Raw genomic sequence first — 16,973 nt, 5'->3', positions numbered from 1 at the left:
AGGATAAGGTTGAATCCATTTGGGTGGAAATCAGGAATATTAAGGCGAAAAAGTCACTGATAGGAGTAGTCTATAGGCCACCAAATAGTAACATTATGGTGGGGCAGGCAATAAACAAAGAAATAACTGATGCATGTAGAAATGGTACAGCAGGTATCATGGGGGATTTTAATCTACATGTTGATTGGTTTAACCAGGTCGGTCAAGGCAGCCTTGAGGAGTTTATAGAATGTATCCGCGATAGTTTCTGAGAACAGTATGTAATGGAACCTACGAGGGAACAAGCGGTCCTAGATCTGGTCCTGTGTAATGAGAGGATTGATTAATGATCTCATAGTTAGGGATCTTCTCGGAAGGAGCGATCATAATATGGTGGAATTTAAAATACAGATGGTGAGAAGGTAAAATTGTTTTGTGCTTAAACAAAGGAGATTACAATGAGATGAGAGGTAGACTGGGAGCAAAGACTTTTATGGTGAAACAGTTGAGGAACAGTGGAGAACCTTCCAAGCGATTTTTCACAGTGCTCAGCAAAGGTTTATACCAACAAAAAGGAAGGACGGTAGAAAGAGGGAAAATCGACCGTGGATATCTAAGGAAATAAGGGAGAGTATCAAATTGAAGGAAAAGCATACAAAGTGGCAAAGATTAGTGGGAGACTAGCGGACTAGGAAATCTTTAGGGGGCAACAGAAAGCTACTCAAAAAGCTATAGAGAAGAGTAAGATAGATTATGAGAGTAAACTTGCTCAGAATATACAAACAGATAGTAAAAGTTTGTACAAATGTATAAAACAAAAAAGAGTGGCTCAGGTAAATATTAGTCCTTTAGAGGATGAGAAGGGAGATTTAATAATGGGAGATGAGGAAATGGCTGAGGAACTGAACAGGTTTTTTGGGTCGGTCTTCACAGTGGAAGACACAAATAACATGCCAGTGACTGATGGAAATTAGGCTATAACAGCTGAGGACCTTGAGATGATAGTTATCATTAAGGAAGTAGTGATGGGCAGGCTAATGGGGCTAAAGGTAGACAAGTCTCCTGGCCCTGATGGAATGCATCCCAGAGTGCTAAAAGAGATGGCTAGGGAAATTGCAAATGCACTAGTGATAATTTACCAAAATTCACTAGACTCTGGGGTGGTCCGGCAGATTGGAAATTAGCAAACGTGACACCACTGTTTAAAAAAGGAGGTAGGCAGAAAGCGGGTAATTATATGACAGTTAGCTTAACTTCGGTAGTAGGGAAGATGCGTTGCGCAGGTCAAGAGACACAGCCTGAGTGAGTGAGACACAGAGTGAGAATTTGAAACTTGGTAATTTGGTGCAGTGAGGTAACCAGGAAAGGTAACTGGTTAATCTAATTGTGCTGTTTTTCAGTTAAAAATGCAGTGTAGATTAGTGTCTGATTGGCTGAAGCTGCCCCCACCCTAATTGCTGAGAGGCAGTTATCTGGCAGTCACCTGAGGCCTGTTTAGGGGCACAAAGGTACACATTGTATTCTTCTCTTTGAAGTTTTAGTGTGAGTCATCCTAAAGTCTGTATAAAAGACAGACAGAAAGTGCACTCAGTAAGCGTTGTGCTGGTCAAGAGACACAGCCTGAGTGAGTGAGACACAGACAGTGAGAATTTGAAACTTGGTAATTTGGTGCAGAGTGGGAGAAGGTGCTTTTTCCCTACTGTTTTCTCTCGCTTTCTCCGGGCCTAATTTTGGGAGCCGTCGGAGGAGGAAGAGCAGTCTCTGAGTATAAAAACCTAACGGTAACTTCCTGTTTTCCAGGTTTTTTTTCAAAAGTGACGTCAGAGGGAAGCTGTGATCTGATTGGTTGATAGCAAATCTGCCCCAAATTTAAAAAAAAACACAGCTAAACTCGTAAACTTAAATTAAACTAATTAATTAATTAGAGATGGCTGGTCAGGTGATGTGCTTGAGCTGCTTGATGTGGGAGCTGGCAGATCCCATTGCGAGCTGCAGCGAGCACATCTGCAGTAAGTGTTGGCTGCTCGAAGAGCTCCGGCTCAGAGTTGATGAGCTGGAGTCTGAGCTTCAACACTGAGGCACATCCGGGAGGGGGAGACTTACCTGGACACTGTGTTTCAGGAGACAGTCACACCTGTCAGAGTAAGTAGTTTAAATCCTGCCAGTGGCCAGGGACAGCAGGGTGTGACTGCAAGTCAGGCAGGTAAAGGGAACCAGCAGTCAGGAACTTAGAATCCTCAGCCCTTGACCCTGTCCAACAGGTATGAGGCACTTGCTCCCTGTATGGATGGCTGCAGGGAGGATGAGTCAGCTGACCAAGGCACCATGGTTCAGCAGGCCATTCAAAGGGAGGGAGTAAATAGGCAAGTTGTAGTTGTAGGGGATTCTAGTATCAGGGGGATAGTAGTATCCTTTGTGAGCAGGATAAAGAGTCCCGCATGGTATGTTGCCTGCCGGTGCTAGGGTGCGGGACATCTCTGACCGGCTTGAAAGGATACTGGAGAGGGAGGGGGAGGATCCAGTTGTTGTGGTCCATGTCGGTACCAACAACAGAGGCAAGTCTAGGAAAGAGGACCTGTTTAGAGATTATAAAGAGCTAGGATTCAAATTAAAAAAACAGGTCCTCAAGGGTCATAATCTCCGGATTACTGCCCGAGCCATGTGCAAATTGGCATAGGGAGGCAAGAATAAGGGAAGTTAACACGTGGCTGAAAGAGTGGTGTGTGAAAGAGGGGTTCCTTTTCATGGGACACTGGCATCAGTTTTGGGACAGGGAGGACCTATACCGTTGGGATGGTCTCCACCTGAACCGAGCTGGGACCAGTGTTCTGGCGAAAAGAGTGAATAGAGTGGTCAATAGGACTTTAAACTAGAGATTGGGGGGGAATGGAAAGTCAGGGAACCAAGAGGTGAAGTAATCAGTGGGAAGCGTAGCTGCTTAGGAATACAAAAAAGCACGAAAAGACAGAACTCAGGAGAGGTTACGATAGTCCCCATCCCACAAAATATGACACGGTGTATGGAAAGGCTCAGTAAACCAAGGTCCACCACACTAAGAAAACAAAAAGGGACGGTCAATAGAGAATTAAAGGTGCTATATTTAAATGCGTGCAGTGTACGGAACAAGGTAGATGAGCTCGTGGCCCAGATTGTGACTGGCAGGTGTGATGTGGTAGGCATCACAGAGACGTGGTTGCAGGGGGTTCAGGACTGACATTTAAACATCCAGGGATTCACAACCTATCGAAAAGACAGAGAGGTGGGCAGAGGGGGCAGGGTTGCCTTGTTAATTAGGAATGAAATTAAATCAATAGCACTAAATGACATAGGGTCAGGTGATGTGGAGTCTGTGTGGGTAGAGTTGAGGAACCACAAAGGCAAAAAAAACATAATGGGAGTTATGTACAGGCCTCCTAACAGTGGTCAGGACCGGGGGCACAAAATGCACCACGAAATAGAAAGTGCATGTCAGAAAGGCAAGATCACAGTGATCATGGGGGACTTCAATATGCAGGTGGACTGGGTAAATAATGCTGCCAGTGGACCCAAGGAAAGGGAATTCATTGAATGTTTACAGGAGGGCTTTTTGGAACAGCTTGTGATGGAGCCCACGAGGGAACAGGCCATTCTGGACTTAGTGTTATGTAATGAACAACAAACAAAGAACAAAGAAATGTACAGCACAGTAACAAGCCCGTGCCGACCATGCTGCCCGACTAAACAACAATCTTCTACACTTCCTGGGTCCGTATCCCTCTATTCCCATTCTATTCATGTATTTGTCAAGATGCCCCTTAAATGTCACGATCGTCCCTGCTTCCACCACCTCCTCCGGTAGCGAGTTCCAGGCACCCACTACCCTCTGCGTGAAGAACTTGCCTCGTACATCTACTCTAAACCTTGCCCCTCTCACCTTAAACCTATGCCCCCTAGTAATTGACCCCTCTACCCCGGGGAAAAGCCTCTGACTATCCACTCTGTCTATGCCCCTTGTAATTTTGTAGACCTCTATCAGGTCGCCCCTCAACCTCCTTCGTTCCAGTGAGAACAAACCGAGTTTATTCAACCGCTCCTCATAGCTAATGCCCTCCATACCAGGCAACATTCTGGTAAATCTCTTCTGCACCCTCTCTAAAGCCTCCACGTCCTTCTGGTAGTGTGGCGACCAGAATTGAACACTATACTCCAAGTGTGGCCTAACTAAGGTTCTATGCAGCTGCAACATGACTTGCCAATTCTTATACTCAATGCCCCGGCCAATGAAGGCAAGCATGCCGTATACCTTCCTGACTACCTTCTCCACCTGTGTTGCCCCTTTCAGTGACCTGTGGACCTGTACTCCTAGATCTCTTTGACTTTCAATATTCTTGAGGGTTCCCTACCTGTGTTCCCTACCTGCATTAGACCTTCCAAAATGCATTACCTCACATTTGTAAATGAGCCAGACTTGATTGAAGATCTTAAAGTAAGGGAACACTTAGGAGGCAGTGATCATAATATGGTAGTATTCAATCTGCAATTTGAAAGAAAGAAGGTAGAATCAGATGTAAAGGTGTTACAGTTAAATAAAGGTAACTACAGGGGCATGAGGGAGGAACTGACGAAAATCGACTGGGAGCAGAGCCTAGTGGGAAAGACAGTAGAACAGCAATGGCAGGAGTTTCTGGGAGTAATTGAGGACACAGTGCAGAGGTTCATCCCAAAGAAAAGAAAGGTTATCAGAGGGGGGGATTAGGCAGCCATGGTTGACAAAGGAAGTTAGGGAATGCATCAAAGCAAAAGGGAAAGCCTATAATGTGGCAAAGAGTACATAGAACAATACAGTGCAGTACAGGCCCTTCGGCCCACGATATGGCACCGAAACAAAAGCCATCTAACCTACACGATGCCATTATCATCCATGTTTTTATCCAATAGACTTTTAAATGCCCTCAATGTTGGCGAGTTCACTACTGTAGCAGGTAGGGCATTCCACGTCCTCACTACTCTTTGCGTAAAGAACCTACGTCTGACCTCTGTCCTATATCTATTCCCCCTCAGTTTAAAGTTATGTCCCCTCGTGCCAGCCATTTCCATCCGCGGGAGAAGGCTCTCACTGTCCACCCTATGCAACCCCCTGATCATTTTGTATGCCTCTATTAAGTCTCCTCTTAACCTTCTTCTCTCCAACGAAAACAACCTCAAGTCCATCAGCCTTTCCTCATAAGATTTTCCCTCCATACCAGGCAACATCCTGGTAAATCTCCTCTGCACCCGCTCCAAAGCCTCCACGTCCTTCCTATAATACGGTGACCAGAACTGTACGCAATACTCCAAATGCGGCCGTACCAGAGTTCTGTACAGCTGCAACATGACCTCCCGACTCCGGAACTCAATCCCTCTACCAATAAAGGCCAACACTCCATAGGCCTTCTTCACAACCCTATCAACCTGGGTGGCAACTTTCAGGGATCTATGTACATGCACACCTAGATCCCTCTGCTCATCCACACTTTCAAGAACTTTACCATTAGCCAAATATTCCGCATTCCTGTTATTCCTTCCAAAGTGAATCACCTCACACTTCTCTACATTAAACTCCATTTGCCACCTCTCAGCCCAGCTCTGCAGCTTATCGATATCCCTCTGTAACCTGCTACATCCTTCCACACTATCGACAACACCACCGACTTTAGTATCGTCTGCAAATTTACTCACCCACCCTTCTGCGCCTTCCTCTAGGTCATTGATAAAAATGACAAACAGCAACGGCCCCAGAACAGATCCTTGTGGTACTCCACTTGTGACTGTACTCCATTCTGATCATTTCCCATCAACCACCACCCTCTGTCTTCTTTCAGCTAGCCAATTTCTGATCCACATCTCTAAATCACCCTCAATCCCCAGCCTCCGTATTTTCTGCAATAGCCTACCGTGGGGAACCTTATCAAACGCTTTGCTGAAATCCATATACACCACATCAACTGCTCTACCCTCATCTACCTGTTCAGTCACCTTCTCAAAGAACTCAATAAGGTTTGTGAGGCATGACCTGCCCTTCACAAAGCCATGCTGACTATCCCTGATCATATTATTCCTATCTAGATGATTATAAATCTTGTCTCTTATAATCCCCTCCAAGACTTTACCTACTACAGACGTGAGGCTCACCGGTCTATAGTTGCCGGGGTTGTCTCTGCTCCCCTTTTTGAACAAAGGGACCACATTTGCTGTCCTCCAGTCCTCTGGCACTATTCCTGTAGCCAATGATGACATAAAAATCAAAGCCAAAGGTCCAGCAATCTCTTCCCTGGCCTCCCAGAGAATCCTAGGATAAATTCCATCAGGTCCCGGGGACTTATCTATTTTCAGCCTGTCCAGAATTGCCAACACCTCTTCCCTACGTACCTCAATGCCATCTATTCTATTAGCCTGGGGCTCAACATTCTCCTCCACAACATTATCTTTTTCCTGAGTGAATACTGACGAAAAATATTCATTTAGTATCTTGTCTATCTCTTCAGACTCCACACACAATTTCCCATCCCTGTCCTTGACTGGTCCTACTCTTTCCCTAGTCATTCGCTTATTCCTGACATACCTATAGAAAGCTTTTGGGTTTTCCTTGATCCTTCCTGCCAAATACTTCTCATGTCCCCTCCTTGCTCGTCTTAGCTCTCTCTTTAGATCCTTCCTCGCTACCTTGTAACTATCCATCGCCCCAACTGAAACTTCACACCTCATCTTCACATAGGCCGCCTTCTTCCTCTTAACAAGAGATTCCACTTCCTTGATAAACCACGGTTCCCTCGCTCGACGCCTTCCTCCCTGCCTGACCGGTACATACTTATCAAGAACACGCAGTAGCTGATCCTTGAACAAGCCCCACTTATCCAGTGTGCCCAACACTTGCAGCCTACTTCTCCACCTTATCCCCCCCAAGTCACGCCTATTGGCATCATAATTGCCCTTCCCCCAGCTATAACTCTTATCCCTTTCCATCATTAACGTAAACGTCACCGAATTGTGGTCACTGTCCCCAAAGTGCACTCCTACCTCCAAATCCAACACCTGGCCTGGTTCATTACCCAAAACCAAATCCAACGTGGCCTCGCCTCTTGTTGGCCTGTCAACATATTGTTTCAAGAAACCCTCCTGCACACACTGTACAAAAAACAACCCATCTATTGTACTCGAACTATATCTTTTCCAGTCAACATTTGGAAAGTTAAAGTCTCCCATAATAACTACCCTGTTACTTTCGCTCTTTTCCAGAATCATCTTTGCCATCCTTTCCTCTACATCCCTAGAACTATTAGGAGGCCTCTAAAAAACTCCCAACAGGGTGACCTCTCCTTTCCTGTTTCTAACTTCAGCCCATACTACCTCGGAAGAAGAGGCCCCATCTAGCATCCTCTCCGCCACCGTAATACTGCTCTTGACTAGCAGCGCCACACCGCCCCCTCTTTTGCCTCCTTCTTTGAGCTTACTAAAACACCTAAACCCCGGAACCTGCAACATCCATTCCTGTCCCTGCTCTATCCATGTCTCCGAAATGGCCACAACATCGAAGTCCCAGGTACCAACCCATGCTGCCAGTTCCCCTACCTTGTTTCCTATGCTCCTGGCATTGAAGTAGACACACTTCAAACCACCTACCTGAACACTGGCCCCCTCCTGCGACGTCAAATCTGTGCTCCTGACCTCTATACTCTCATTCTCCCTTACCCTAAAACTACAATCCAGGTTCCCATGCCCCTGCTGCATTAGTTTAAACCCCCCCAAAGAGCACTAACAAATCTCCCCCCAGGATATTTGTGCCCCTCAGGTTCAGATGTAGACCATCCTGTCTGTAGAGGTCGCACCTTCCCCAGAAAGAGCCCCAGTTATCCAGAAATCTGAATCCCTCCCGCCTGCACCATCCCTGTAGCCACGTGTTTAAATGCTCTCTCTCCCTATTCCTCATCTCACTATCACGTGTCACGGGCAACAACCCAGAGATAACAACTCTGTTTGTTCTAGTTCTGAGCTTCCATCCTCGCTCCCTGAAAGCCTGCCTGACATCCTTGTCCCCTTTCCTACCTATGTCGTTAGTGCCAATGTGGACCACGACTTGGGGCTGCTCCCCCTGCCCCCTAAGGACCCGGAAAACACGATCAGAGACATCACGTACCCTTGCACCTGGGAGGCAACATACCAAACGTGAGTCTCTCACGCTCTCACAAAATCTCCTATCTGTGCCCCTGACTATAGAGTCCCCAATTACTAATGCTCTGCTCTTCTGGCCGCGAGGTTTGCTAGTGTCACACGGGAGGGTTTAAACTAGTATGGCAGGGGGGTGGGCACGGGAGCAATAGGTCAGAAGGTGAGAGCATTGAGGGAGAACTAGGGAATAGGGACAGTGTGGCTCTGAGGCAGAGCAGACGGGGAGAAGTTGCTGAACACAGCGGGTCTGGTGGCCTGAAGTGCATATGTTTTAATGCAAGGAGCATTACATGTAAGGCAGATGAACTTAGAGCCTGGATTAGTACTTGGAACTATGATGTTGTTGCCATTACAGAGACCTGGTTGAGGGAAGGGCAGGATTGGCAGCTAAACGTTCCAGGATTTAGATGTTTCAGGCGGGATAGAGGGGGATGTAAAAGGGGAGGTGGAGTTGCGCTACTTGTTCGGGAGAATATCACAGCTATACTGCGAGAGGACACCTCAGAGGGCAGTGAGGCTATATGGGTAGAGATCAGGAATAAGAAGGGTGCAGTCACGATGTTGGGGGTATACTACAGGCCTTCCAACAGCCAGCGGGAGATAGAGGAGCAGATAGGTAGACAGATTTTGGAAAAGAGTAAAAACAACAGGGTTGTGGTGATGGCAGACTTCAACTTCCCCAATATTGACTGGGACTCACTTCGTGCCAGGGGCTTAGACGGGGCGGAGTTTGTAAGGAGCATCCAGGAGGGCTTCTTAAAACAATATGTCAGCAGTCCAACTAGGGAAGGGGCGGTACTGGACCTGGTATTGGGGAATGAGCCCGGCCAGGTGGTAGATGTTTCAGTAGGGGAGCATTTCGGTAACAGTGACCACAATTCAGTAAGTTTTGAAGTACTGGTGGACAAGGATAAGAGTGGTCCGAGGATGAATGTGCTAAATTGGGGGAAGGCTAATTATAACAATATTAGGCGGGAACTGAAGAACATAGATTGGGGGCGGATGTTTGAGGGCAAATCGACATCTGACATGTGGGAGGCTTTCAAGTGTCAGTTGAAAGGAATATAGGACCGGCATGTTCCTGTGAGGAAGAAAGATAAATACGGCAATTTTCGGGAACCTTGGATGACGAGTGATATTGTAGGCCTCGTCAAAAAGAAAAAGGAGGCATTTGTCAGGGCTAAAAGGCTGGGAACAGAGGAAGCCTGTGTGGCATATAAGGAAAGTAGGAAGGAACTTAAGCAAGAAGTCAGGAGGGCTAGAAGGGGTCACGAAAAGTCATTAGCAAATAGGGTTCAGGAAAATCCCAAGGCTTTTTACACGTACATAAAAAGCAAGAGGGTAGCCAGGGAAAGGGTTGGCCCACTGAAGGATAGGCAAGGGAATCTATGTGTGGAGCCAGAGGAAATGGGCGAGGTACTAAATGAATACTTTGCATCAGTATTCACCAAAGAGAAGGAATTGGTAGATGTTGAGTCTGGAGAAGGGGGTGTAGATAGCCTGGGTCACATTGTGATCCAAAAAGACGAGGTGTTGGGTGTCTTACAAAATATTAAGGTAGATAAGTCCCCAGGGCCTGATGGGATCTACCCCAGAATACTGAAGGAGGCTGGAGAGGAAATTGCTGAGGCCTTGACAGAAATCTTTGGATCCTCGCTGTCTTCAGGGGATGTCCCGGAGGACTGGAGAATAGCCAATGTTGTTCCTCTGTTTAAGAAGGGTAGCAAGGATAATCCCGGGAACTACAGGCTGGTGAGCCTTACTTCAGTGGTAGGGAAATTACTGGAGAGAATTCTTAGAGACCGGATCTACTCCCATTTGGAAGCAAATGGACGTATTAGTGAGAGGCAGCACGGTTTTGTGAAGGGGAGGTCGTGTCTCACTAACTTGATAGAGTTTTTCGAGGAGGTCACTAAGATGATTGATGCAGGTAGGGCAGTAGATGTTGTCTATATGGACTTCAGTAAGGCCTTTGACAAGGTCCCTCATGGTAGACTAGTACAAAAGGTGAAGTCACACGGGATCAGGGGTGAACTGGCAAGGTGGATACAGAACTGGCTAGGCCATAGAAGGCAGAGGGTAGCAATGGAGGGATGCTTTTCTAATTGGAGGGCTGTGACCAGTGGTGTTCCACAGGGATCAGTGCTGGGACCTTTGCTCTTTGGAGTATATATAAATGATTTGGAGGAAAATGTAACCGGTCTGATTAGTAAGTTTGCAGACGACACAAAGGTTGGTGGAATTGCGGATAGCGATGAGGACTGTCTGAGGATACAGCAGGATTTAGATTAGAACATAGAACATAGAACAATACAGCGCAGTACAGGCCCTTCGGCCCACGATGTTGCACCGAAACAAAAGCCATCTAACCTACACCATGCCATTATCATCCATATGTTTATCCAATAAACTTTTAAATGCCCTCAATGTTGGCGAGTTCACTACTGTAGCAGGTAGGGCATTCCACGGCCTCACTACTCTTTGCGTAAAGAACCTACCTCTGACCCCTGTCCTATATCTATTACCCCTCAGTTTAAAGTTATGTCCCCTCGTGCCAGCCATATCCATCCGCGGGAGAAGGCTCTCACTGTCCACCCTATGCAACCCCCTGATCATTTTGTATGCCTCTATTAAGTCTCCTCTTAACCTTCTTCTCTCCAACGAAAACAACCTCAAGTCCATCAGCCTTTCCTCATAAGATTTTCCCTCCATACCAGGCAACATCCTGGTAAATCTCCTCTGCACCCGCTCCAAAGCCTCCACGTCCTTCCTATAATGCGGTGACCAGAACTGTACGCAATACTCCAAATGCGGCCGTACCAGAGTTCTGTACAGCTGCAACATGACCTCCCGACTCCGGAACTCAATCCCTCTACCAATAAAGGCCAACACTCCATAGGCCTTCTTCACAACCCTATCAACCTGGGTGGCAACTTTCAGGGATCTATGTACATGGACACCTAGATCCCTCTGCTCATCCACACTTTCAAGAACTTTACCATTAGCCAAATATTCCGCATTCCTGTTATTCCTTCCAAAGTGAATCACCTCACACTTCTCTACATTAAACTCCATTTGCCACCTCTCAGCCCAGCTCTGCATCTTATCTATATCCCTCTGTAACCTGCTACATCCTTCCACACTATCGACAACACCACCGACTTTAGTATCGTCTGCAGATTTATCTGGAGACTTGGGCGGAGAGATGGCAGATGGAGTTTAATCCGGACAAATGTGAGGTAATGCATTTTGGAAGGTCTAATGCAGGTAGGGAATATACAGTGAATGGTAGAACCCTCAAGAGTATTGAAAGTCAAAGAGATCTAGGAGTACAGGTCTACAGGTCATTGAAAGGGGCAACACAGGTGGAGAAGGTAGTCAAGAAGGCATACGGCATGCTTGCCTTCATTGGCTGGGGCATTGAGTATAAGAATTGGCAAGTCATGTTGCAGCTGTATAGAACCTTAGTTCGGCCACACTTGGAGTATAGTGTTCAATTCTGGTCGCCACACTACCAGAAGGATGTGGAGGCTTTAGAGAGGGTGCAGAAGAGATTTACCAGAATGTTGCCTGGTATGGAGGGCAAAAGCTATGAGGAGCGATTGAATAAACTCGGTTTGTTCTCACTGGAACGAAGGAGGTTGAGGGGCGACCTGATAGAGGTATACAAAATTATGAGGGGCATAGACAGAGTGGATAGTCAGAGGCTTTTCCCCAGGGTAGAGGGGTCAATTACTAGGGGGCATAGGTTTAAGGTGAGAGGGGCAAGGTTTAGAGTAGATGTACGAGGCAAGTTTTTTACGCAGAGGGTAGTGGGTACCTGGAACTCGCTACCGGAGGAGGTAGTGGAAGCAGGAACGATAGGGACATTTAAGGGGCATCTTGACAAATATATGAATAGGATGGGGATAGAAGGATACGGACCCAGGAAGTGTAGAAGATTGTAGTTTAGTCGGGCAGTATGGTCGGCACGGGCTTGGAGGGCCGAAGGGCCTGTTCCTGTGCTGTACATTTCTTTGTTCTTTGTTTGTTCTCCCCCCTTCCCTTCTGAGCAACAGGGACAGACTCCGTGCCAGAGGCCCGTACCCCATGGCTTACCCCTGGTAAGTCCCCCCCCCCACAAGTATCCAAAGCGGTATACTTGTTTCTCAAGGGAACGACCGCAGGGGATCCCTGCACTGACTGCTTTTTCCCAGTCCCTCTTACAGTTACCCACCTATCTCCAATCTTTGGTGTAACTAATTCCCTGAAGCTGCTATCTATGACCCCTTCTGCCTCCCGAATGATCCGAAGTTCTTCCAACTCCAGCTCCAGTTCCCTAACTCAGTCTTGGAGGAGCTGGAGATGGCAGCACTTCCTGCAGGTAAAATCAGCAGGGACACTAACTGCATCCCTCACCTCAAACATCCTGCAGGAGGAACATTGCACTCCCTTCCCTGCCATTCCTCTAACTTTCTACCAAGATCTGGCTAACAACTAAATTAAATTTTTTATAAAAAATAATAATAATATAATAAAATATGGTACTTCCCTCAGACCAATGGGTTTTATTATTAGGTTAGAGGAGGAGGGCGGGTGGGAGACACTACACGTGTAGTGTCTCGGGTTTCCTATCCACCAGAATTTATTGGTGAGGGTCTTCCCAGACGTCCGCGGGTCGACTTCCTGTTCCCGCCGAAAACACTAATTTTTTTTTTTAAATTCTTAGCTCCTGCTGAAATTGACTAACCAGCCAGCTCCACTCCCGCCGAAATCGACTGGCCTGCCCCTGCAAAGACAAGTGCTTTTAAAGGACAGACTTACCTCCCAGCAGCCACTTCCGCACTGCTCCCGCTGAAACTGACTCACCAGCTGTTCTCCCGCCGAAATCGACTGGCCTGCCCCTGCAAAGACAAGTGCTTTTAAAGGACAGACTTACCTCCCAGCAGCCACTTCCGCACTGCTCCCGCTGAAACTGACTCACCAGCTGTTCTCCCGCCTAAATCGACTGGCCTGCCCCTGCAAAGACAAGTGCCACAAGACAAGTGGGAAGTCAGAAGATTGGGAAGGCTACAAAAACAAACAGAGGATAACAAAGAGAGAAATAAGGAAAGAGAGGATCAAATATGAAGGTAGGCTAGCCAGTAACATTAGGAATGATAGTAAAAGTTTCTTTAAATACATTAAAAACAAACGGGAGGCAAAAGTAGACATTGGGCCGCTCCAAAATGACGCTGGTAATCTAGTGATGAGAGACAAGGAAATAGCTGAGGAACTATTGGAATGGGGCAGCACGGTAGCATAGTGGTTAGCACAATTGCTTCACAGCTCCAGGGTCCCAGGTTCGATTCCCGGCTTGGGTCACTGTCTGTGCGGAGTCTGCACGTTCTCCCCGTGTGTGCGTGGGTTTCCTCCGGGTGCTCCGGTTTCCTCCCACAGTCCAAAGATGTGCAGGTTAGGTGAATTGGCCATGCTAAATTGCCCTTAGTGTCCAAAATTGCCCTTAGTGCCGGGTGGGGTTACTGGGTTATGGGGATAGGGTGGAGGTGTGGGCTTGGGTAGGGTGCTCTTTCCAAAGAGCCGGTGCAGACTCGATGGGCCGAATGGCCTCCTTCTGCACTGTATGTTCTACTATCTACTAACTAAATAAGTACTTTGCGTCAGTCTTCACAGTAGAAGACATGAGTATTATCCCAACAATTCAGGAGAGTCAGGGGGCAGAGTTGAATATGGTAGCCATCACAAAGGAGAAAGTGCGAGAGAAACTAAGAGGTCTAAAAATTGATAAATCCCCGGGCCCAGATGGGCTACCTCCTAGAGTTCTAAAGGAGATAGCTGAAGAAATAGTGGAGGCGTTAGTTATGATCTTTCACAAGTCACTGGAGTCCGGGAAAGTCCCAGGGGATTGGATAATTGCTGTTGTAACCCCCCTGTTCAAGAAGGGAACAAGGAAAAAGATGGAAAATTATAGGCTAACCTCGGTTGTTGGAAAGATTCTAGAATCCATTGTTAAGGATGAGATTTCTAAATTCTTGGAAGTGCAGGGTCGGATTAGGACAAGTCAGCATGGATTTAGTAAGGGGAGGTCGTGCCTGACAAACCTGTTAGAGTTCATTGAAGCGATAACAAATAGGTTTGACCAAGGAGAGCCAATGGATGTTATCTATCTTGACTTCCAAAAGGCCTCAAGGGAGACTGCTGAGTAAAATAAGGGCCCATGGTATTCGAGGCAAGGTACTAACATGGATTGACGATTGGCTGTCAGGCAGAAGGCAGAGAGTTGGGATAAAAGGTTATTTTTCGGAATGGCAACCGGTGACGAGTGGTGTCCCGCAGGGTTCAGTGTTGGGGCCACAGCTTTTCTCTTTATATATTAACGATCTAGATGACGGGACGGGGGGTATTCTGGCTAAGTTTGCCGATGATACAAAGATCGGTGGAGGGGCAGGTAGTATTGAGGAGGTGGGGAGGCTGCAGAAAGATTTAGACAGTTTAGGAGAGTGGTCCAAGAAATGGCTCATAAAATTCAATGTGGGCAAGTGCGAGGTCTTGCACTTTAGGAAAAAAGAATAGAGGCATGGACTATTTTCTAAACGGTGACAAAATTCATAATGCTGAAGTGCAAAGGGACTTGGGAGTCCTAGTCCAGGATTCTCTAAAGGTAAACTTGCAGGTTGAATCCGTAATTAAGAAAGCAAATGCAATGTTGTCATTTATCTCAAGAGGCTTGGAATATAAAAGCAAGGATGTACTTCTGAAGCTTTATAAAGCATTAGTTAGGCCCCATTTAGAATACTGTGAGCAATTTTGGGCCCCACACCTCAGGAAGACATACTGGCACTGGAGCGGGTCCAGCGGAGATTCACACGGATGATCCCAGGAATGGTAGGCCTAACATACGATGAACATCTGAGGATCCTGGGATTATATTCATTGGAGTTTAGGAGGTTGAGCGGAGATCTAATAGAAACTTACAAGATAATGAATGGCTTAGATAGGGTGGACGTAGGGAAGTTATTTCCATTAGCAGGGGAGACTAGGACCCGGGGGCACAGCCTTAGAATAAAAGGGAGTCACTTTAGAACAGAGATGAGGAGAAATTTCTTCAGCCAGACAGTGGTGGGTCTGTGGAATTCATTGCCACAGAGGGTGGTGGAAGCCGAAACGTTGAGTGTCTTTAAGACAGAAGTTGATAAATTCTTGATTTCTCGAGGAATTAAGGGCTATGGACAGCGAGCGGGTGAATGGAGTTGAAATCAGCCATGGTGGCTGGAGTGGACTCGATGGGCCGAATGGCTTTACTTCCGCTCCTATGTCTTATGGTCTTATGCTGGAATCTATCATCAAGGAAGAAATAGCGAGGCATCTGGATGGAAATTGTCCCATTGGGCAGACGCAGCATGGGTTCATAAAGGGCAGGTCGTGCCTAACTAATTTAGGGGAATTTTTTCGGGGCATTACCAGTGCGGGAGCCAATGGATGTAGCATGTCTGGATTTCCAGAAAGCTTTTGACAAGGTGCCACACAAAAGATTGCTTCATAAGATAAAGATGCATGGCATTAAGGGTAAAGTAGTAGCATGGATAGAGGATTGGTTAATTAATAGAAAGCAAAGAGTACGGATTAATGGATGTTTCTCTGGTTGGCAATCAGTAGCTAGTGGTGTCCCTCAGGGTTCAGTGTTGGGCCCTCAATTGTTCACAATTTACATAGATGATTTGGAATTGGGGACCAAGTGCAATGTGTCCAAGTTTGCAGACGACACTAAGATGAGTGCTAAAGCCAAATGTGCAGAGGATACCGGAAGTCTGCAGAGGGATTTTGATAGGTTAAATGAATGGGCTATGGCCTGGCAGATGGAATACAATGTTGGCAAATGTGAAGTTATCCATTTTGGTAGGAATAATTGCAAAAGGGATTATTATTTAAATGATAAAATATGAAAACATGTCGCTGTGCTGAGAGACCTGGGTGTGCTAGTGCATGAGTCGCAAAACGTTGGTTTACAGGTGCAACAGGTGATTAAGAAGGCAAATGGAATTTTGTCCTTCATTGCTAGAGGGATGGAGTTTAGGACTAGGGAGGTTATGCTGCAATTGTTTAAGGTATTAGTGAGGCCACACCTGGAGTATTGTGTTCAGTTTTGGTCTCCTTACCTGAGAAAGGACGTACTGGTGCTGGAGGGTATGCAGAGGAGATTCACTAAGTTAATTCCAAAGCAGAACTAGGGACCATAGCCTCAAAATAAGGGGAAGTAGATTTAGGACTGAGTTTAGGAGGAACTTCTTCACCCAAAGGGTTGTGAATCTATGGAATTCCTTGCCCAGTGAAGCAGTTGAGACTCCTTCATTAAATGTTTTTAAGATAAAGATAGATAATTTTTTGAATAATAAAGGGATTAAGGGTTATGGTGTTTGGGCCGGAAAGTGGAGCTGAGTCCAAAAAAGATCAGCCATGATCTCATTGAATGGCGGAGCAAGCTCGAGGGGCCAGATGGCCTACTCCTGCTTATGTTCTTATAATGTGATGCCTTGGTGATCAAGAGTGTAATATTACAGTGTGTGAAACCTCAAACTGATTTGAAGTACTTGTGACAAGAACATAGTGACAATTTTACAATAAATGACAGGACACTAGGAAGCTCAGAGCAACGGGTGCTAGTCAACATGTCCCTGAAGGCGGCAGGATAGGTTAAAAGGGTAGTTAAGGCATATGGGACACTTGGCATAGATTAAAAGAGCAGCGAGGTTATGATAGAGCTGCACAAAGCTTCGGTTAGACCACAGCTGGAGTAGTGTGTGTAGTTCTGGTTGTCTCACTGGAGGATGGAT

At 46.5% G+C, this 16,973-nt stretch overlaps 1 protein-coding gene across 6 annotated transcripts in view; it reads left to right on the top strand.

The window, feature by feature from the left end:
* rcc1l (RCC1 like) overlaps positions 1-16,973 on the top strand; it is a 225,259-nt gene that overhangs the window by 202,851 nt on the left and 5,435 nt on the right. For 2 of the 6 annotated variants that reach the window (XR_011933644.1, XR_011933641.1), the window contains one exon: positions 12,872-13,274. The exons of the other annotated variants lie outside the window; for them this stretch is intronic. The gene's annotated coding sequence lies outside the window, so the exon portion shown is untranslated. The remainder of the gene's footprint in view (positions 1-12,871; positions 13,275-16,973) is intronic. 6 annotated transcript variants of the gene reach the window in all.

This window comes from Scyliorhinus torazame, chromosome 12 (assembly GCF_047496885.1).
Source record: "Scyliorhinus torazame isolate Kashiwa2021f chromosome 12, sScyTor2.1, whole genome shotgun sequence".
NCBI classification, from domain to species: Eukaryota; Metazoa; Chordata; class Chondrichthyes; order Carcharhiniformes; family Scyliorhinidae; genus Scyliorhinus; species Scyliorhinus torazame.
Note: the sequence above shows the minus strand (reverse complement) of the source record. Positions and strands in the feature narration are given on the sequence as shown.